The sequence below is a fragment of the Hyla sarda genome, chromosome 1 (genome assembly GCF_029499605.1).
Source record: "Hyla sarda isolate aHylSar1 chromosome 1, aHylSar1.hap1, whole genome shotgun sequence".
Lineage (NCBI taxonomy): Eukaryota > Metazoa > Chordata > Amphibia > Anura > Hylidae > Hyla > Hyla sarda.
In genome coordinates, this window is record NC_079189.1 from 354,112,575 (window position 1) to 354,127,942 (window position 15,368).

At 43.4% G+C, this 15,368-nt stretch overlaps 1 protein-coding gene across 41 annotated transcripts in view; it reads left to right on the forward strand.

Annotated features, from left to right (window-relative positions):
* Positions 1-15,368, forward strand: part of PTPRD (protein tyrosine phosphatase receptor type D) — a 1,959,121-nt gene that overhangs the window by 1,104,514 nt on the left and 839,239 nt on the right. The window lies entirely within an intron of this gene.

The following is a 15,368-nucleotide window of genomic DNA, read 5'->3' on the forward strand; positions in this document are numbered from 1 at the left end:
GATAAAGGCAGCAGGAAAGGTAAGTATGTGTTTTTTTTCTGTTATCTGTACTTTTGAAATTTACACTGGCTTCAAGCTAGCAAACATTTCAGGTAGTGAGCTAGCATAAATTGAAATACTGAACACTGAACACCTACAACTAGAGAGAACACAAGAAGGGGAAAAAGAAGGGATAAAAAAGGCAAAATATACACCTACCAAACCTCACAAATTATGATGTGAGTTTTTCTATGTTTTGGTAAGGGAGAGCCTTTGTAGGTGTATATATATATATATATATATATATATATATATATATATATATATGCATATATACACACTAACTATACTAACTACACCCCCTTTCACCTCCATGTTATGCTAAGCTCTGCCTGCTTTGCTTCATAAATTCCCCCATAATACTTATTCAGAGAGGCTATAAAGATTATTACTAGACAAATAATGTCTCTTCTTGCCACCTGGATCCTGCCTAAGTAATCAGTAAAGAACCATGACATCCATAATGACACTCTTTAATATGTTTGTCTTGATTTAAAACCTTACCCAAAACAGCTACACATCGTTGTCTTCTCTGAACCATCATTCCCTGGAAGGTCATATGAAAGGTATTCAAGATGAGTGGAAAAGTTTACAGCCAATGGCCCACATTTATCATTGTAGGTGTAAGTGAAGTATTTTTCTACACCTATTTTTGTGTGTGCTGGTAATGTGTAGGAGCACTAGATTTATTAAATAGTCACAGAGCATTTGATACATTTTGTGCAGGTCACATTTTCTGAAATTTCTCTCTTCACACACACCAAAAAGCTAAGTCTGGGCTGGTGTAGTTTTAGAGACCTCACAATACCCTTCCATATCATGTGTATTGCCAGAATCAGTGGATTACAACTCAAAATCAGCAGAAATGTGTAAACCAAAAGATGCAAAAAAGGCGCAAATAAACCCTGCTTGGGCCTTTTTTGCACCTTTGGTAGACACAAAAAACTGTCTAAAGACAATGATAAATGACGGCCAATGTCCATGTGACTGCTTCTACTGCATGTCCGACTTATTTACAAAAAAGAGAGGCCACCCTCTCTCTCTCTCTCTCCATATATATATATATATATATATATATAGAGGATGGGTGGGGGCTCGGTTATGATAGATATAATAGATATATATATATAGCTAATACAGAGAAAGATAATACAGCGATATATAGAGAGAGAGGTATGAAATAAACAGATAGATGGTTAAATAGATACTCCAAGGAAAAGGCAATGGCACTCCAAAATGGTGTAAAATAGTGAGGTTATTTATTCATCCCAAGTGTGCAGCAGCATGGTCTCACACCATGATTTTCAATAACAGATATTTGTATAGAAATTGATAGGCAATTAATAAATGAAATGGATAGATAGATATGATAAAGGCTGCATGCCAGCTTTGTATTAGTATGGAATAAATCACTTTTTTTGCACCTTATCTACTGAGTGCCGCGGCTTACTACATTGGATGTGTGAATCGCCTTGACCGGGCTCCCTTGCTGCTGGCACCCCCCTGACCTTCATGGTGTGCTGTTCCTTTGGAATTTTGGAATATAGATAGATAGATATGAGATCGATAGATATGAGATAGATAGATAGATAGATATGATATGATATAGATAGATATGAGATAGATGATGGATAGATAGATAGATAGATAGATATGAGATAGATAGATATGATATAGATAGATATGAGATAGATAGATAGATGGATATGATATAGATAGATATGAGATAGATAGATATGAGGTAGATAGATAGATAGATAGATATGATATAGATAGATATGAGATAGATAGATAGATAGATAGATAGATGGTAGCTAGATATGAGATAGATATATGATAGATAGATATGATATAGATAGATATGAATTAGATGATGGATAGATAGATATAAGATAGATAGATGATAGATAGATGATAGATAGATAGATAGATAGATATGAGACAGATAGATATGAGATAGATAGATATGAGATAGATAGATAGATGATGGATAGATAGATATGAGATAGATAGATAGATAGATAGATAGATAGATATGAGATAGATAGATAGATAGATAGATGATGGATAGATAGATATGAGATAGATAGATAGATGATGGATAGATAGATAGATAGATATGAGATAGATAGATAGATAGATAGATACCCTCGATATAAATATTAGAACCATTTCAAATATTTGTTCTTTCACTTGTAAAACTCAAAATGATTACCTGCTTTGATGGAAACGTAGTCCAGACTTGAAGCTTTATATAGACACTGTATGAGAGAGGCTTTTTTAAGACCAAGCCTTCTATTTATGTCCATTCCTAAGGTGTAACTATGCATGAACTAAGGATAACCTTGCTGTAAAGAGACTCCTGCAGGGGAGATCATTTATTTCAGTGCTGGTTCCCGTCTGTTGATGTTGGTTTTACATTTTTTTTTCTTTGCTTATAAGTTACCAATGCTTTACATAATAAGATATAGGAAAATATAGATAAAATAAGAACATTAACAGACGATAGTGCACAGAACATAGAGCACCTATCAGCAGCCGCTCACATATACGATAATTGCATGAGCTCTATGTGCCACTTAAAAGAAAGTCATTTTCCTTGGAATTCCTAACTTTATGAGCATTCCACATCTTGCGGTGTACTACAATGGTTTTACAATATAAATGGATTGAAACACCCAGGAGGAGGGTTTTTTTGTTTTTGTTTGTTTTACATAGCAAAAGAACAATCTGAAGAGATTCCCAGTTTAATTCTAATATTAATATTGTATAAACAATAACTGTTACAAAAATATAATTATTAAAGCCAATAAATGGACCTTCAAAGGTTGCATGCAGACAACAGCTCAGCATTGGGGCTGAAATAGAAAATGATAAGATCTGTACTTATGGTATACAAGCAGGACAATCCTCATACATTTATAATACAGTACCATCCAGTGCGTTATGAAATATTTGCTCCCTTCATACATTTGAAGAGCATTATGGGAGGAGATCTGTTATACAGGAGACATTATATGTTTTAAGTGACTCTCCTGCTGTTCCCTAATGCATTACATATAAAATAAAATTACCGTAAGTATCAAATCATACAATAGTTAAAGTGGGTTGCATATCAAGGAAGAAGTCTGCTTAGTCTGTAGCTGATCAGTCCTTTCTTTGAGGTTGATCACTGCCGGCTCAGCGTAAAGAATATCCAATAGAGAAAACTTGTCCATCCAGCATTATAAGAGAAAAACTAAACTCCCCAAAGCCAGCATCACACATGCAGCTCACACATTTATTTCCCAAAGAAAAACTCTAGAAATGACACTAAGCATGTATACTCAACTTCTTTGGTCAACCATGGCAAAGCCTGTTCTGAGTAAAACCTATCCTCTGAAACTGCTGTATGTCTTGCCCAGTTTCAGGGTCTCACTCTTGGCAATCTTCTTAAAGCCTAGTAAATTTTTACGTAAATCAACTATTTTATTTTTCAGATCCTCAGAGAGTTCTTTGCCATGAGGTATGAGGTGCCATGTTTAACGTCCAGTGTTCAGTATTAGAGAGTATGAGAGCGATAACACCAAATTTAAGGCACCTGCTCCCCACAACTGAGACCTTGTAACACTAATGAGTCACGTGACCTAATTTGGACATTTTTACTTAGGAGTGTACTGACTTTTGTTACAAAGGTTTAGACATTAAAGGGGTACTCCAGTGGAAAACTATTTTTTTTTTTTTTATCAACTGGTGCCAGAAAGTTAAACAGATTTGTAAATTACTTCTTTTTAAAAATCTTAATCCTTCCAGTACTTATCAGCTGTTATATACTCCAGAGGAAGTTCTTTTCTTTTTGAATTTCTTTTCTATCTGACCTCAGTGCTCTATGCTGACACCCCTGTCCATGTCAGGAACTGTGTAGATCAAGAGCAAATCTTCAGAGCAAACCTCTCCTGCTCTGGACAGTTCCTGACATGGACATGTCAGCAGAGAGCACTGTGGTCATACAGAAAATAACTATACAACTACTTCTGGAGCATATAGCTTGTTACGCCGAGCGCTCCGGGTCCCCGCTCCTCCCCGGAGCGCTCGCTACACTTCCCTCACTGCAGCGCCCCGGTCGGTTCCACGGACCCGGGGCGCTGCGTTACCACCTCCGGCCGGGATGCGATTCGCGATGCGGGTAGCGCCCGCTCGCGATGCGCACCCCGGCTCCCGTACCTTACTCGCTCCCCGTCAGTTCTGTCCCGGCGCGCGCGGCCCCGCTCCCTAGGGCGCGCGCGCGCCGGGTCTTTGCGATTTAAAGGGCCACTGCACCGCTGATTGGTGCAGTGGTTCCAATTAGTGTTTACACCTGTGCACTTCCCTATATCACCTCACTTCCCCTTCACTCCCTCGCCGGATCTTGTTGCCCTAGTGCCAGTGAAAGCGTTCCTTGTGTGTTCCTTGCCTGTGATTCCAGACCTTCTGCCGTTGCCCCTGACTACGATCCTTGCTGCCTGCCCCGACCTTCTGCTACGTCCGACCTTGCTTCTGTCTACTCCCTTGTACCGCGCCTATCTTCAGCAGCCAGAGAGGTTGAGCCGTTGCTAGGGGATACGACCTGGTCACTACCGCCGCAGCAAGACCATCCCGCTTTGCGGCGGGCTCTGGTGAAAACCAGTAGTGACTTAGAACCGATCCTCTAGCACGGTCCACGCCAATCCCTCTCTGGCACAGAGGATCCACTACCTGCCAGCCGGCATCGTGACAGTAGATCCGGCCATGGATCCCGCTGAAGTTCCTCTGCCAGTTGTCGCTGACCTCACCACGGTGGTCGCCCAGCAGTCACAACAGATTGCGCAACAAGGCCAACAGCTGTCTCAACTGACTGTTATGCTACAACAGTTACTACCACAGCTCCAGCAATCATCTCCTCCGCCAGCTCCTGTACCTCCTCCGCAGCGAGTGGCCGCTTCTGGAATACGACTATCCTTGCCGGATAAATTTGATGGGGACTCTAAGTTTTGCCGTGGCTTTCTTTCCCAATGTTCATTACACTTGGAGATGATGTCGGACCAGTTCCCCACTGAAAGGTCTAAGGTGGCTTTCGTAGTCAGCCTGCTGTCTGGAAAAGCCCTGGCTTGGGCCACACCGCTCTGGGACCGCAATGACCCCGTCACTGCCTCTGTACACTCCTTCTTCTCGGAAATTCGAAGTGTCTTTGAGGAACCTGCCCGAGCCTCTTCTGCTGAGACTGCCCTGTTGAACCTGGTCCAGGGTAATTCTTCCGTTGGCGAGTATGCCGTACAGTTCCGTACCCTTGCTTCAGAATTATCCTGGAATAATGAGGCACTCTGCGCGACCTTTAAAAAAGGCCTATCCAGCAACATTAAAGATGTTCTGGCCGCACGAGAAATCCCTGCTAACCTACATGAACTCATCCATCTTGCCACTCGCATTGACATGCGTTTTTCCGAACGGCGTCAGGAGCTCCGCCAGGATATGGACTCTGTTCGCACGAGGCGTTTCTTCTCCCCGGCTCCTCTCTCCTCTGGTCCCCTGCAATCTGTTCCTGTGCCTCCCGCCGTGGAGGCTATGCAGGTCGACCGGTCTCGCCTGACACCCCAAGAGAGGACACGACGCCGCATGGAGAATCTCTGCCTGTACTGTGCTAGTACCGAACACTTCCTGAAGGATTGTCCTATCCGTCCTCCCCGCCTGGAAAGACGTCCGCTGACTCCGCACAAAGGTGAGACAGTCCTTGATGTCTACTCTGCTTCTCCACGTCTTACTGTGCCTGTGCGGATGTCTGCCTCTGCCTTCTCCTTCTCTGCTGTGGCCTTCTTGGACTCTGGATCTGCAGGAAATTTCATCTTAGCCTCTCTCGTCAACAAGTTCAACATCCCGGTGACCAGTCTCGCCAGACCCCTCTACATCAATTGTGTAAACAATGAAAGATTGGACTGTACTATACGTTTCCGCACGGAGCCCCTTCTAATGTGCATCGGATCTCATCACGAGAGGATTGAACTGTTGGTCCTCCCCAATTGCACTTCTGAAATCCTTCTTGGACTTCCCTGGCTTCAACTCCATTCCCCAATCCTGGATTGGTCCACTGGGGAGATCAAGAGTTGGGGGCCCTCTTGTTCCAAGGACTGCTTAAAACCGGTTCCCAGTAAACCTTGCCGTGTCCCTGTGCTTCCTCATGTAACCGGTCTCCCTAAGGCCTATATGGACTTTGCGGACGTTTTTTGCAAAAAACAAGCTGAGACTCTACCTCCTCACAGGCCTTATGATTGTCCCATTGACCTCCTCCCGGGCACTACTCCACCCCGGGGCAGAATCTATCCTCTGTCCGTCCCAGAGACTCTTGCCATGTCTGAATACGTCCAAGAAAATTTAAAAAAGGGCTTTATCCGTAAATCCTCCTCTCCTGCCGGAGCCGGATTTTTCTTTGTGTCCAAAAAAGATGGCTCTCTACGTCCTTGCATTGACTACCGCGGTCTTAATAAAATCACGGTTAAGAACCGCTACCCCCTACCCCTCATCTCTGAACTCTTTGATCGTCTCCAAGGTGCCCATATTTTTACCAAACTGGACTTAAGAGGTGCTTATAATCTCATCCGCATCAGAGAGGGGGATGAATGGAAAACGGCATTTAACACCAGAGATGGACACTTTGAGTATCTGGTCATGCCCTTTGGTCTATGCAACGCCCCTGCCGTCTTCCAAGACTTTGTTAATGAAATTTTTCGTGATCTACTATACTCCTGTGTTGTTGTATATCTGGACGATATCCTGATTTTTTCTGCCAATCTAGAAGAACACCGCCAGCATGTCCGTATGGTTCTTCAGAGACTTCGTGATAATCAACTCTATGCCAAAATAGAGAAATGTCTGTTTGAATGCCAATCTCTTCCTTTTCTAGGATACTTGGTCTCTGGCCAGGGACTACAAATGGACCCAGATAAACTCTCTGCCGTCTTAGATTGGCCACGCCCCTCCGGACTCCGTGCCATCCAACGTTTTTTGGGGTTCGCCAATTATTACAGGCAATTTATTCCACATTTTTCTACCATTGTGGCTCCTATTGTGGCTTTAACAAAAAAAAATGCCGATCCCAAGTCCTGGCCTCCTCAAGCGGAAGACGCCTTTAAACGACTCAAGTCTGCCTTTTCTTCGGCTCCCGTGCTCTCCAGACCTGACCCATCTAAACCCTTCCTATTGGAGGTTGATGCCTCCTCAGTGGGAGCTGGAGCTGTCCTTCTACAAAAAAACTCTTCCGGGCATGCTGTTACTTGTGGTTTTTTTTCCAGGACCTTCTCTCCGGCGGAGAGGAACTACTCCATCGGGGATCGAGAGCTTCTAGCCATTAAATTAGCACTTGAGGAATGGAGGCATCTGCTGGAGGGATCAAGATTTCCAGTTATTATTTACACCGATCACAAGAACCTCTCCTACCTCCAGTCTGCCCAACGGCTGAATCCTCGTCAGGCCAGGTGGTCTCTGTTCTTTGCCCGATTTAATTTTGAAATTCACTTTCGGCCTGCTGATAAAAACATTAGGGCCGATGCTCTCTCTCGTTCCTCAGATGCCTCTGAAATTGAACTCTCTCCTCAACACATCATTCCTCCTGACTGCCTGATTTCCACTTCTCCAGCCTCCATCAGGCAAACTCCTCCAGGAAAGACCTTTGTTTCTCCACGCCAACGCCTTGGGATCCTCAAATGGGGTCACTCCTCCCATCTCGCAGGTCATGCGGGCATCAAGAAATCTGTGCAACTCATCTCTCGCTTCTATTGGTGGCCGACTCTAGAGACTGATGTGGTGGACTTTGTGCGAGCCTGCACTATCTGTGCCCGGGATAAGACTCCTCGCCAGAAGCCCGCTGGTTTTCTTCATCCTCTACCTGTCCCCGAACAACCTTGGTCTCTGATTGGTATGGATTTTATTACTGACTTACCCCCATCCCATGGCAACACTGTTATTTGGGTGGTCGTTGATCGATTCTCCAAAATGGCACATTTCATCCCTCTTCCTGGCCTTCCTTCAGCGCCTCAGTTGGCTAAACAATTTTTTGTACACATTTTTCGTCTTCACGGGTTGCCTACACAGATCGTCTCGGATAGAGGCGTCCAATTTGTGTCTAAATTCTGGAGGGCTCTCTGTAAACAACTCAAGATTAAATTAAATTTTTCTTCTGCATACCATCCTCAATCCAATGGACAAGTAGAGAGAATTAACCAGATCTTGGGTGACTATTTACGACATTTTGTTTCCTCCCGCCAGGATGACTGGGCAGATCTTCTACCTTGGGCCGAATTCTCGTATAATTTCAGAATCTCTGAATCTTCCTCCAAATCTCCGTTTTTCGTGGTGTACGGCCGTCACCCTCTTCCCCCCCTCCCTACCCCCTTGCCCTCTGGTCTGCCCGCTGTGGATGAAATTTCTCGTGATCTTTCCACCATATGGAAAGAGACCCAAAATTCTCTCTTACAGGCTTCTTCTCGCATGAAGAGATTCGCAGATAAGAAAAGAAGAGCTCCTCCCATTTTTTCCCCTGGAGACAAGGTATGGCTCTCCGCTAAATATGTCCGTTTCCGTGTCCCGAGCTATAAGTTGGGACCACGCTATCTTGGTCCTTTTAAAGTTTTGTGTCAAATTAATCCTGTCTCTTACAAACTTCTTCTTCCTCCTTCTCTTCGTATCCCTAATGCCTTTCACGTCTCTCTTCTTAAACCTCTCATCCTCAACCGTTTTTCTCCTAAATCTGTTCCTCCCACTCCTGTTTCCGGCTCCTCGGACATCTTCTCTGTCAAAGAGATTTTGGCCTCTAAAAAGGTCAGGGGAAGAACTTTTTTTTTAGTGGATTGGGAGGGTTGTGGTCCAGAAGAGAGGTCCTGGGAACCTGAGGACAATATCCTGGACAAAAGTCTGATCCTCAGGTTCTCAGGCCCCAAGAAGAGGGGGAGACCCAAGGGGGGGGGTACTGTTACGCCGAGCGCTCCGGGTCCCCGCTCCTCCCCGGAGCGCTCGCTACACTTCCCTCACTGCAGCGCCCCGGTCGGTTCCACGGACCCGGGGCGCTGCGTTACCACCTCCGGCCGGGATGCGATTCGCGATGCGGGTAGCGCCCGCTCGCGATGCGCACCCCGGCTCCCGTACCTTACTCGCTCCCCGTCAGTTCTGTCCCGGCGCGCGCGGCCCCGCTCCCTAGGGCGCGCGCGCGCCGGGTCTTTGCGATTTAAAGGGCCACTGCACCGCTGATTGGTGCAGTGGTTCCAATTAGTGTTTACACCTGTGCACTTCCCTATATCACCTCACTTCCCCTTCACTCCCTCGCCGGATCTTGTTGCCCTAGTGCCAGTGAAAGCGTTCCTTGTGTGTTCCTTGCCTGTGATTCCAGACCTTCTGCCGTTGCCCCTGACTACGATCCTTGCTGCCTGCCCCGACCTTCTGCTACGTCCGACCTTGCTTCTGTCTACTCCCTTGTACCGCGCCTATCTTCAGCAGCCAGAGAGGTTGAGCCGTTGCTAGGGGATACGACCTGGTCACTACCGCCGCAGCAAGACCATCCCGCTTTGCGGCGGGCTCTGGTGAAAACCAGTAGTGACTTAGAACCGATCCTCTAGCACGGTCCACGCCAATCCCTCTCTGGCACAGAGGATCCACTACCTGCCAGCCGGCATCGTGACATAGCTGCTGATAAGTACTAAAAGTTTTAAGATTTTTAAAAAGAAGAAATTTACAAATCTGTTTAACTTTCTGGCACCAATTAATAAAAAAAAAATTCCATTGGAGTACCGCTTTAATGGTTGTATGTTGAGTTTTTTAAGGAGACACAACATTAAACACTGTTATAAAGATTGTGCAATCACTACTTTACATTGTAGCAAGCTTTCTTTTTGCATCTTTAATTAGACGTAAAGTAGTTATTTTGGGCCATTTATGTTGGAGAATATCTTTTTGCAAATTGCATATTAACCTGTGCTGTAGCAAAAAAATAAATAAAAGAAACTTTTCAAACAAGCAAAAAAATTGCTAACATTTTTTTCACAATGCCAAAAGGCTATGTTCAAACAGGGTTTTTATTAAGCGAAAAAAAACACTGTGTGAACATAGCGGTTAGTGCATTTTTCGTTCAGAATTAAATCCTCTGCATAGACATGGATATAAGAGATGTCTGAATAGTATGCTGTGGGCTCCTGAGCACCTACTGGGGGTGGCTGCTTCTAGCCGACATATTATCTTTAAAACCTATGTTTATGTAGGAGATTTAGCAATCTTTGTCAGAAAAGCAAATATATCCTAGCGGAATGCAATAATATATTGCAGAAATATGCTTTCAGGCCTGTTTGTTGAGCAGAAAAGTTGGATATTTTTATATAGTGCTCATATTGGTAGGAGATTTTTCCAGTAAAACCTTGATTTTAGTCGTAGCTGGGTTAAAGCTGTTTCTCAGGGACACTCAGGGACATCCTAAACTATTGTTATCTCCTTAAGTATATTAAAGGGGTACTCCACTGGACAGAGTTCGAAACATTTAGTTCTGAACGCTGTGTGCGTGCTGCGGGGGGGGGGGGATCGGCCATGCATCTAGTGACATCACCCCCCATCTCCTCAATGGAAGTCTAAGGGAGGGGCGTGGCGGCTGACATGCCCCCTCTCATAGACTTGCATTGAGTTGCGTGGCCTGAAAGCACAAGGGGGGTGTGGTCAACATCCGCAGCGTGCACACAGAGCTCGGAACTAAATGTTCGGAACTCTGACCAGTGGAGTACCCCTTTAACCCCTTCCCGCTACATGACGTATGCATAGGTCATGAGCGGGCTCCCGCTGACCCCGCGTCATATCGCGTCGGTCCCGGCGGCCATCAACGGCCGGTGACCTCGGCTAATACCGGACATCACCGATCGCAGTGATGCCTGGTATTAACCCTTCAGACGCTGCAATCAAAGTATATCGCTGCATCTAAAGGGAAAGTAAACTTTGCCGGTTAACTCAGTGGAGCTGTTCAGGACCGCCGTGATGAAATCACAGGGTTCTGCACAGCTTGCTGAACAGCTGGAGGGTCCCTACCTGCCTCCTCGCTCTCCGATCGCCGAATGACTGCTCCGTTCCTGAGATCCAGGCAGGAGCAGTAGAGCGGCGGTAACACTGATCAATGCCCGGCTGTTGCCAGGCAGTGATCTGTGTAGAAGATCAGTGTGTGCAATGTTATAGCCCCTTATGGGAAAATAAAGTGTTAATAGAGATCACTTAACCCCTTCCATAATAAAAGTCAGAATCAACCCCCTTTTCCCAATAAAAAAAAAAAAAACTGTGTAAATAAAAATAAACATGGGGTATCGCCGCGTGGGTAAATGTCCGAACTATAAAAATATATTGTTAATAAAACCGCACGGTCTATGGCGTACACGTAAAAATATAAGCGATCAAAAAGTCAGATCAATACAAAAATGATACCAATAAAAACGTCAGATCACGGTGCAAAAAATTACCCCTCATACTTCCCCATATGCAGAAAAATAAAAAAGTTATAGGGGTCAGAAGATGGCATTTTTAAACGTCTACATTTTCCTTCATGTATTAATGATTTTTTCCAGAAGTACAACAAAATCAAACCTATATGAGTAGGGTATCATTTTAATCGTATGGACAAAACCTACAGTTTTGTCACACAATGATTTTTTTTTTCCATTTCGCCGTGGATTTTTGGGTAAAATGACAAATGCAAAGTAGAATTGGTGGGGCAAAAAATAAGCCATAATATGGATTTTTAGGTGAAAAATGTAAAGTGTTATGATTTTTAGAAGGTGATGAGGAAAAAATGAAAATGCAAAGATGGAAAATACCCTGCGTCATTAAGGGGTTAAAGAGAACCAGTCAAACTGACAGAACTCATAAATGATTGCAGCGGTGTAAGGCTATGTTCACACAGTGTTTTTTTTAGGCATTTTTCAGTTGTAAAAATGAGACATTTTTTATAGTAAAATATATACCTGAAAAAACCCTGTGTGAAAATAGCCTTATGCTCCAATAGAGTTACATTAGTGGTGCTAAACTGAGGGCAACATGAATATATAGACTCCAAATAAAATCTGTCTAGGGATTGCCTTATCATATGAAATAGATGACTCTCTATTGTCTATTTCTATTTTACAAAAAAAAAACCAACAACATATCTATATGTCATTTTGCATTACATTTGCTCAACTTATTTCAAAACATAGATAATTTTATAGATCCTATGGGTTTGGAAAGATAAAAAAAATGCTTAATCCTGCAAATATCTGCAACATTTAGCATATGTTTAACCTCATTTAATTTTTAATAGTTTCTTATATTTATATTGCAGTGAAATATTTTTTATCTATAAAGCCTTTGGCAAAATGGCAATTACATTTGTATCTCCATAAATTTTTCATTCAATGTTTATGCAGAATATTACAAAGTATATTGAAAAGCATAAGAACAACTGTCAAGAATGAGAAACAGCCCATGGTTTTTATGCTTAGAGGACAGGGTGCATTTTATCATTACAGTCATATTTGAAGCCTAGTCTCAATATGTTTTTTTATGGCAATGCCAAGGGGTGATGAAACATTACACATTTTGCAATGTTAGCCAAGAACCCATCTGATTTGGCTGTGAACATACAGTAACTCAGTCAACATGTTACTATCATGAGTCTTTTTAGCTGATTAAATTTAAAGACAAAGTGGGTTTTGTTGTAGTCATTGTACAATGATATGTGCCAACTAGAGATGAGCAAATTTTTTGAAAAATTTGATTCTGTCGATTAGCCGAATTTTCCCCCCAAAATTAGTTTCGGTCCGAATTTAAGTGTGGCGAATTGCTAATAAAAATGGCTATTTCTGGCCTACAGAGGGGCGTAGAACACTTTGTCTTGCTGTAACACGCATGGGGTGTGTGCTGGGTTAGTGAAATAATACTGTTATTCAGTATGACATACAGATCAGAGGCGTCACTTTTAGAATCACTGTTGCAGAGCAGCACAATGACAGAGCCTGGAGGTGGCATCAGTATGAGGAGACCATATAGTGGCTGAATGACACAGCGTGGAGGTGGCAGCAGCATGAGGAGACCATATGGTGGCTGAATGACACAGCCTGGAGTTGGCAGCAGCATGAGGAAACCATATAGTGGCTGAATGACACAACGTGGAGGTGATGACAGCATGAGGAGACCATATAGTGGCTGAATAACACAGCATAGAGGTGGCGGCAGCATGAGAAGACCATATAGAGCATGAATGACACAGCGTGGAGTTGGCAGCAGCATATAGTGGCTGACTGACACAGCCTGGAGTTGGCAGCAGCATAAGGAGAACATATAGTGGCTGAATGACACAGCCTGGAGGTGGCGGAAGCATGCAGAGATCCTATAGTGGCTGAATGACACAACAGGGAGTTGGTGGCAGCATGTAATGGCTAAACGACACAGCATGAAGTTGGCAGCAGCATGAGGAGACCATATAGGGGCTGAATGACACAGCGTGGAGGTGGTGGCAGCATGAGAAGACTATATACTTCCTGAATGACACAGCGTGGAGTTTATCAGCAGCATATAGTGGCAGAATGATACAGCCTGGAGTTGGCGGCAGCATAAGGAGAACATTTAGTGACTGAATGACACAGACTGGAGGAGGTTGAAGCATAAGGAGACCATATAGTGCCTGAATGACACAGCCTGGAGTTGGCCGCAGCATAAGGAGAACATATAGTGGCTGAATAACAAAACGAGGAGGTGGCGGAAGCATGAGGAGACCATATAGTGGCTGAATGACACAGCCAGGAGTTGGTGGCAGCATGAGGAGACCATATAGTGTCTAAATGACACAGCCTGGAGTTGGCGGCAGCATGAGGAGAACATATGGTGGCAGTATGAGACAGCTTGGAGCTGGCATCAGCATGAGGAGAACATATGGAGGCAGAATGAGACAGCCTGGAGGTAGCGGCAGCATCAGAAGTCTTGAAAGCCCTTGGAAATGGCAGTGTTTGTAGGGGGGGAAATAGGGAGAGGTTCCTGTGTGCGGCAGCCCTTTTCAGGGCGAGTAACACTTGCCAAGAAGAGAATAAATAATGCGAGAGTAGGGCCATACATGGGAAGTTTTTAACCCCACCAGTTACAATGGACCAAACGTTGTTCCATTCCACCTTTTAGAGGTATTTGCATCACATCACTACTTGTTGGTGTAGGTGGCAAATTGTGTTTTTGCTCACCTTTCCTTTTGTTTTATTTAAAAAAAATTAGGTACATATATTTTATACTAAGAATATTATTAAAAGTTAAGTGTTATGTAATGCATATCCTCAATACTTACTTGTGGCGTGATGCGGAGAAATGTTTGTAACTGGGGAGCAGCGCCTTAAATATGTTTAGTATCTTTATCGATAATCGATATTTACTGCTGCCCTTCTAGTGGTTGCCAAACTGCAACTCCCAGCATGCCCAGACAGCCAATGCTGGGAGTTGTAGTTTTGCAACATCTGGAGGGTCACAGTTTGGAGACCACTATTACAGTGGTGCCCAAATGGTAGCCCTCCAGATGTTGCCAAACTGCAACTCTCAACATGCCTAGACTGCCCAGGCATGCTGGGAGTTGTAGTTCTGTTACATCTGTCCCTTCAGATTTTGAAATTTTCATGAAAATTTTGAAAATTGCTGCTATGCTTTGAAGCCCTCTAATTTTTTTCAAAAAGTAAAAATATGTCCATTTTATGATGCCAACATAAAGTAGACATTTTGTATTTGTGAATCAATATAAAATGTATTTGGAATATCCATGTTCCTTACAAGCAGAGAGCTTCAAAAGTTAGAAAAATGCAAAATTTTCTAAATTTTCATGTCAATTGGGTATTTTTCACCAAGAAAGGGTGCAAGTATCGCCGAAAATTTACCACTAACATAAAGTAGAATATGTAACGAAAAAACTATCTCAGAATCAGAATAAACTGTAAAAGCATTCCAGAGTTATTAATGCATAAAGTGACAGTGGTCAGAATTGCGAAAAAAGAGCTGCGACCTTAAGGTGAAAATGTGCTGCGTCTTTAAGGGGTTACCATTTTCTGAAGATTTGTATTTCTAAAATCTACATTTCTATATTTTGTTTATTTTGTGCCATAGGGAAGTCATCAATCATTTGCGTACATTTCATTGTTCTTTTATAGTGAAGTAATTTTTAAGCAATCTTAACGATAAAGCATTGACACCTACAAGTGACTGACTGTTGGTGAGACACACTGGAAGCTAAAGAACAGGCTTCTTTGGAAGGCGTTGCTGTCATTTGCAGTTGACTGACATTTAGCTTGATAGTCTATATAGTCTGGGAACATTCCTTG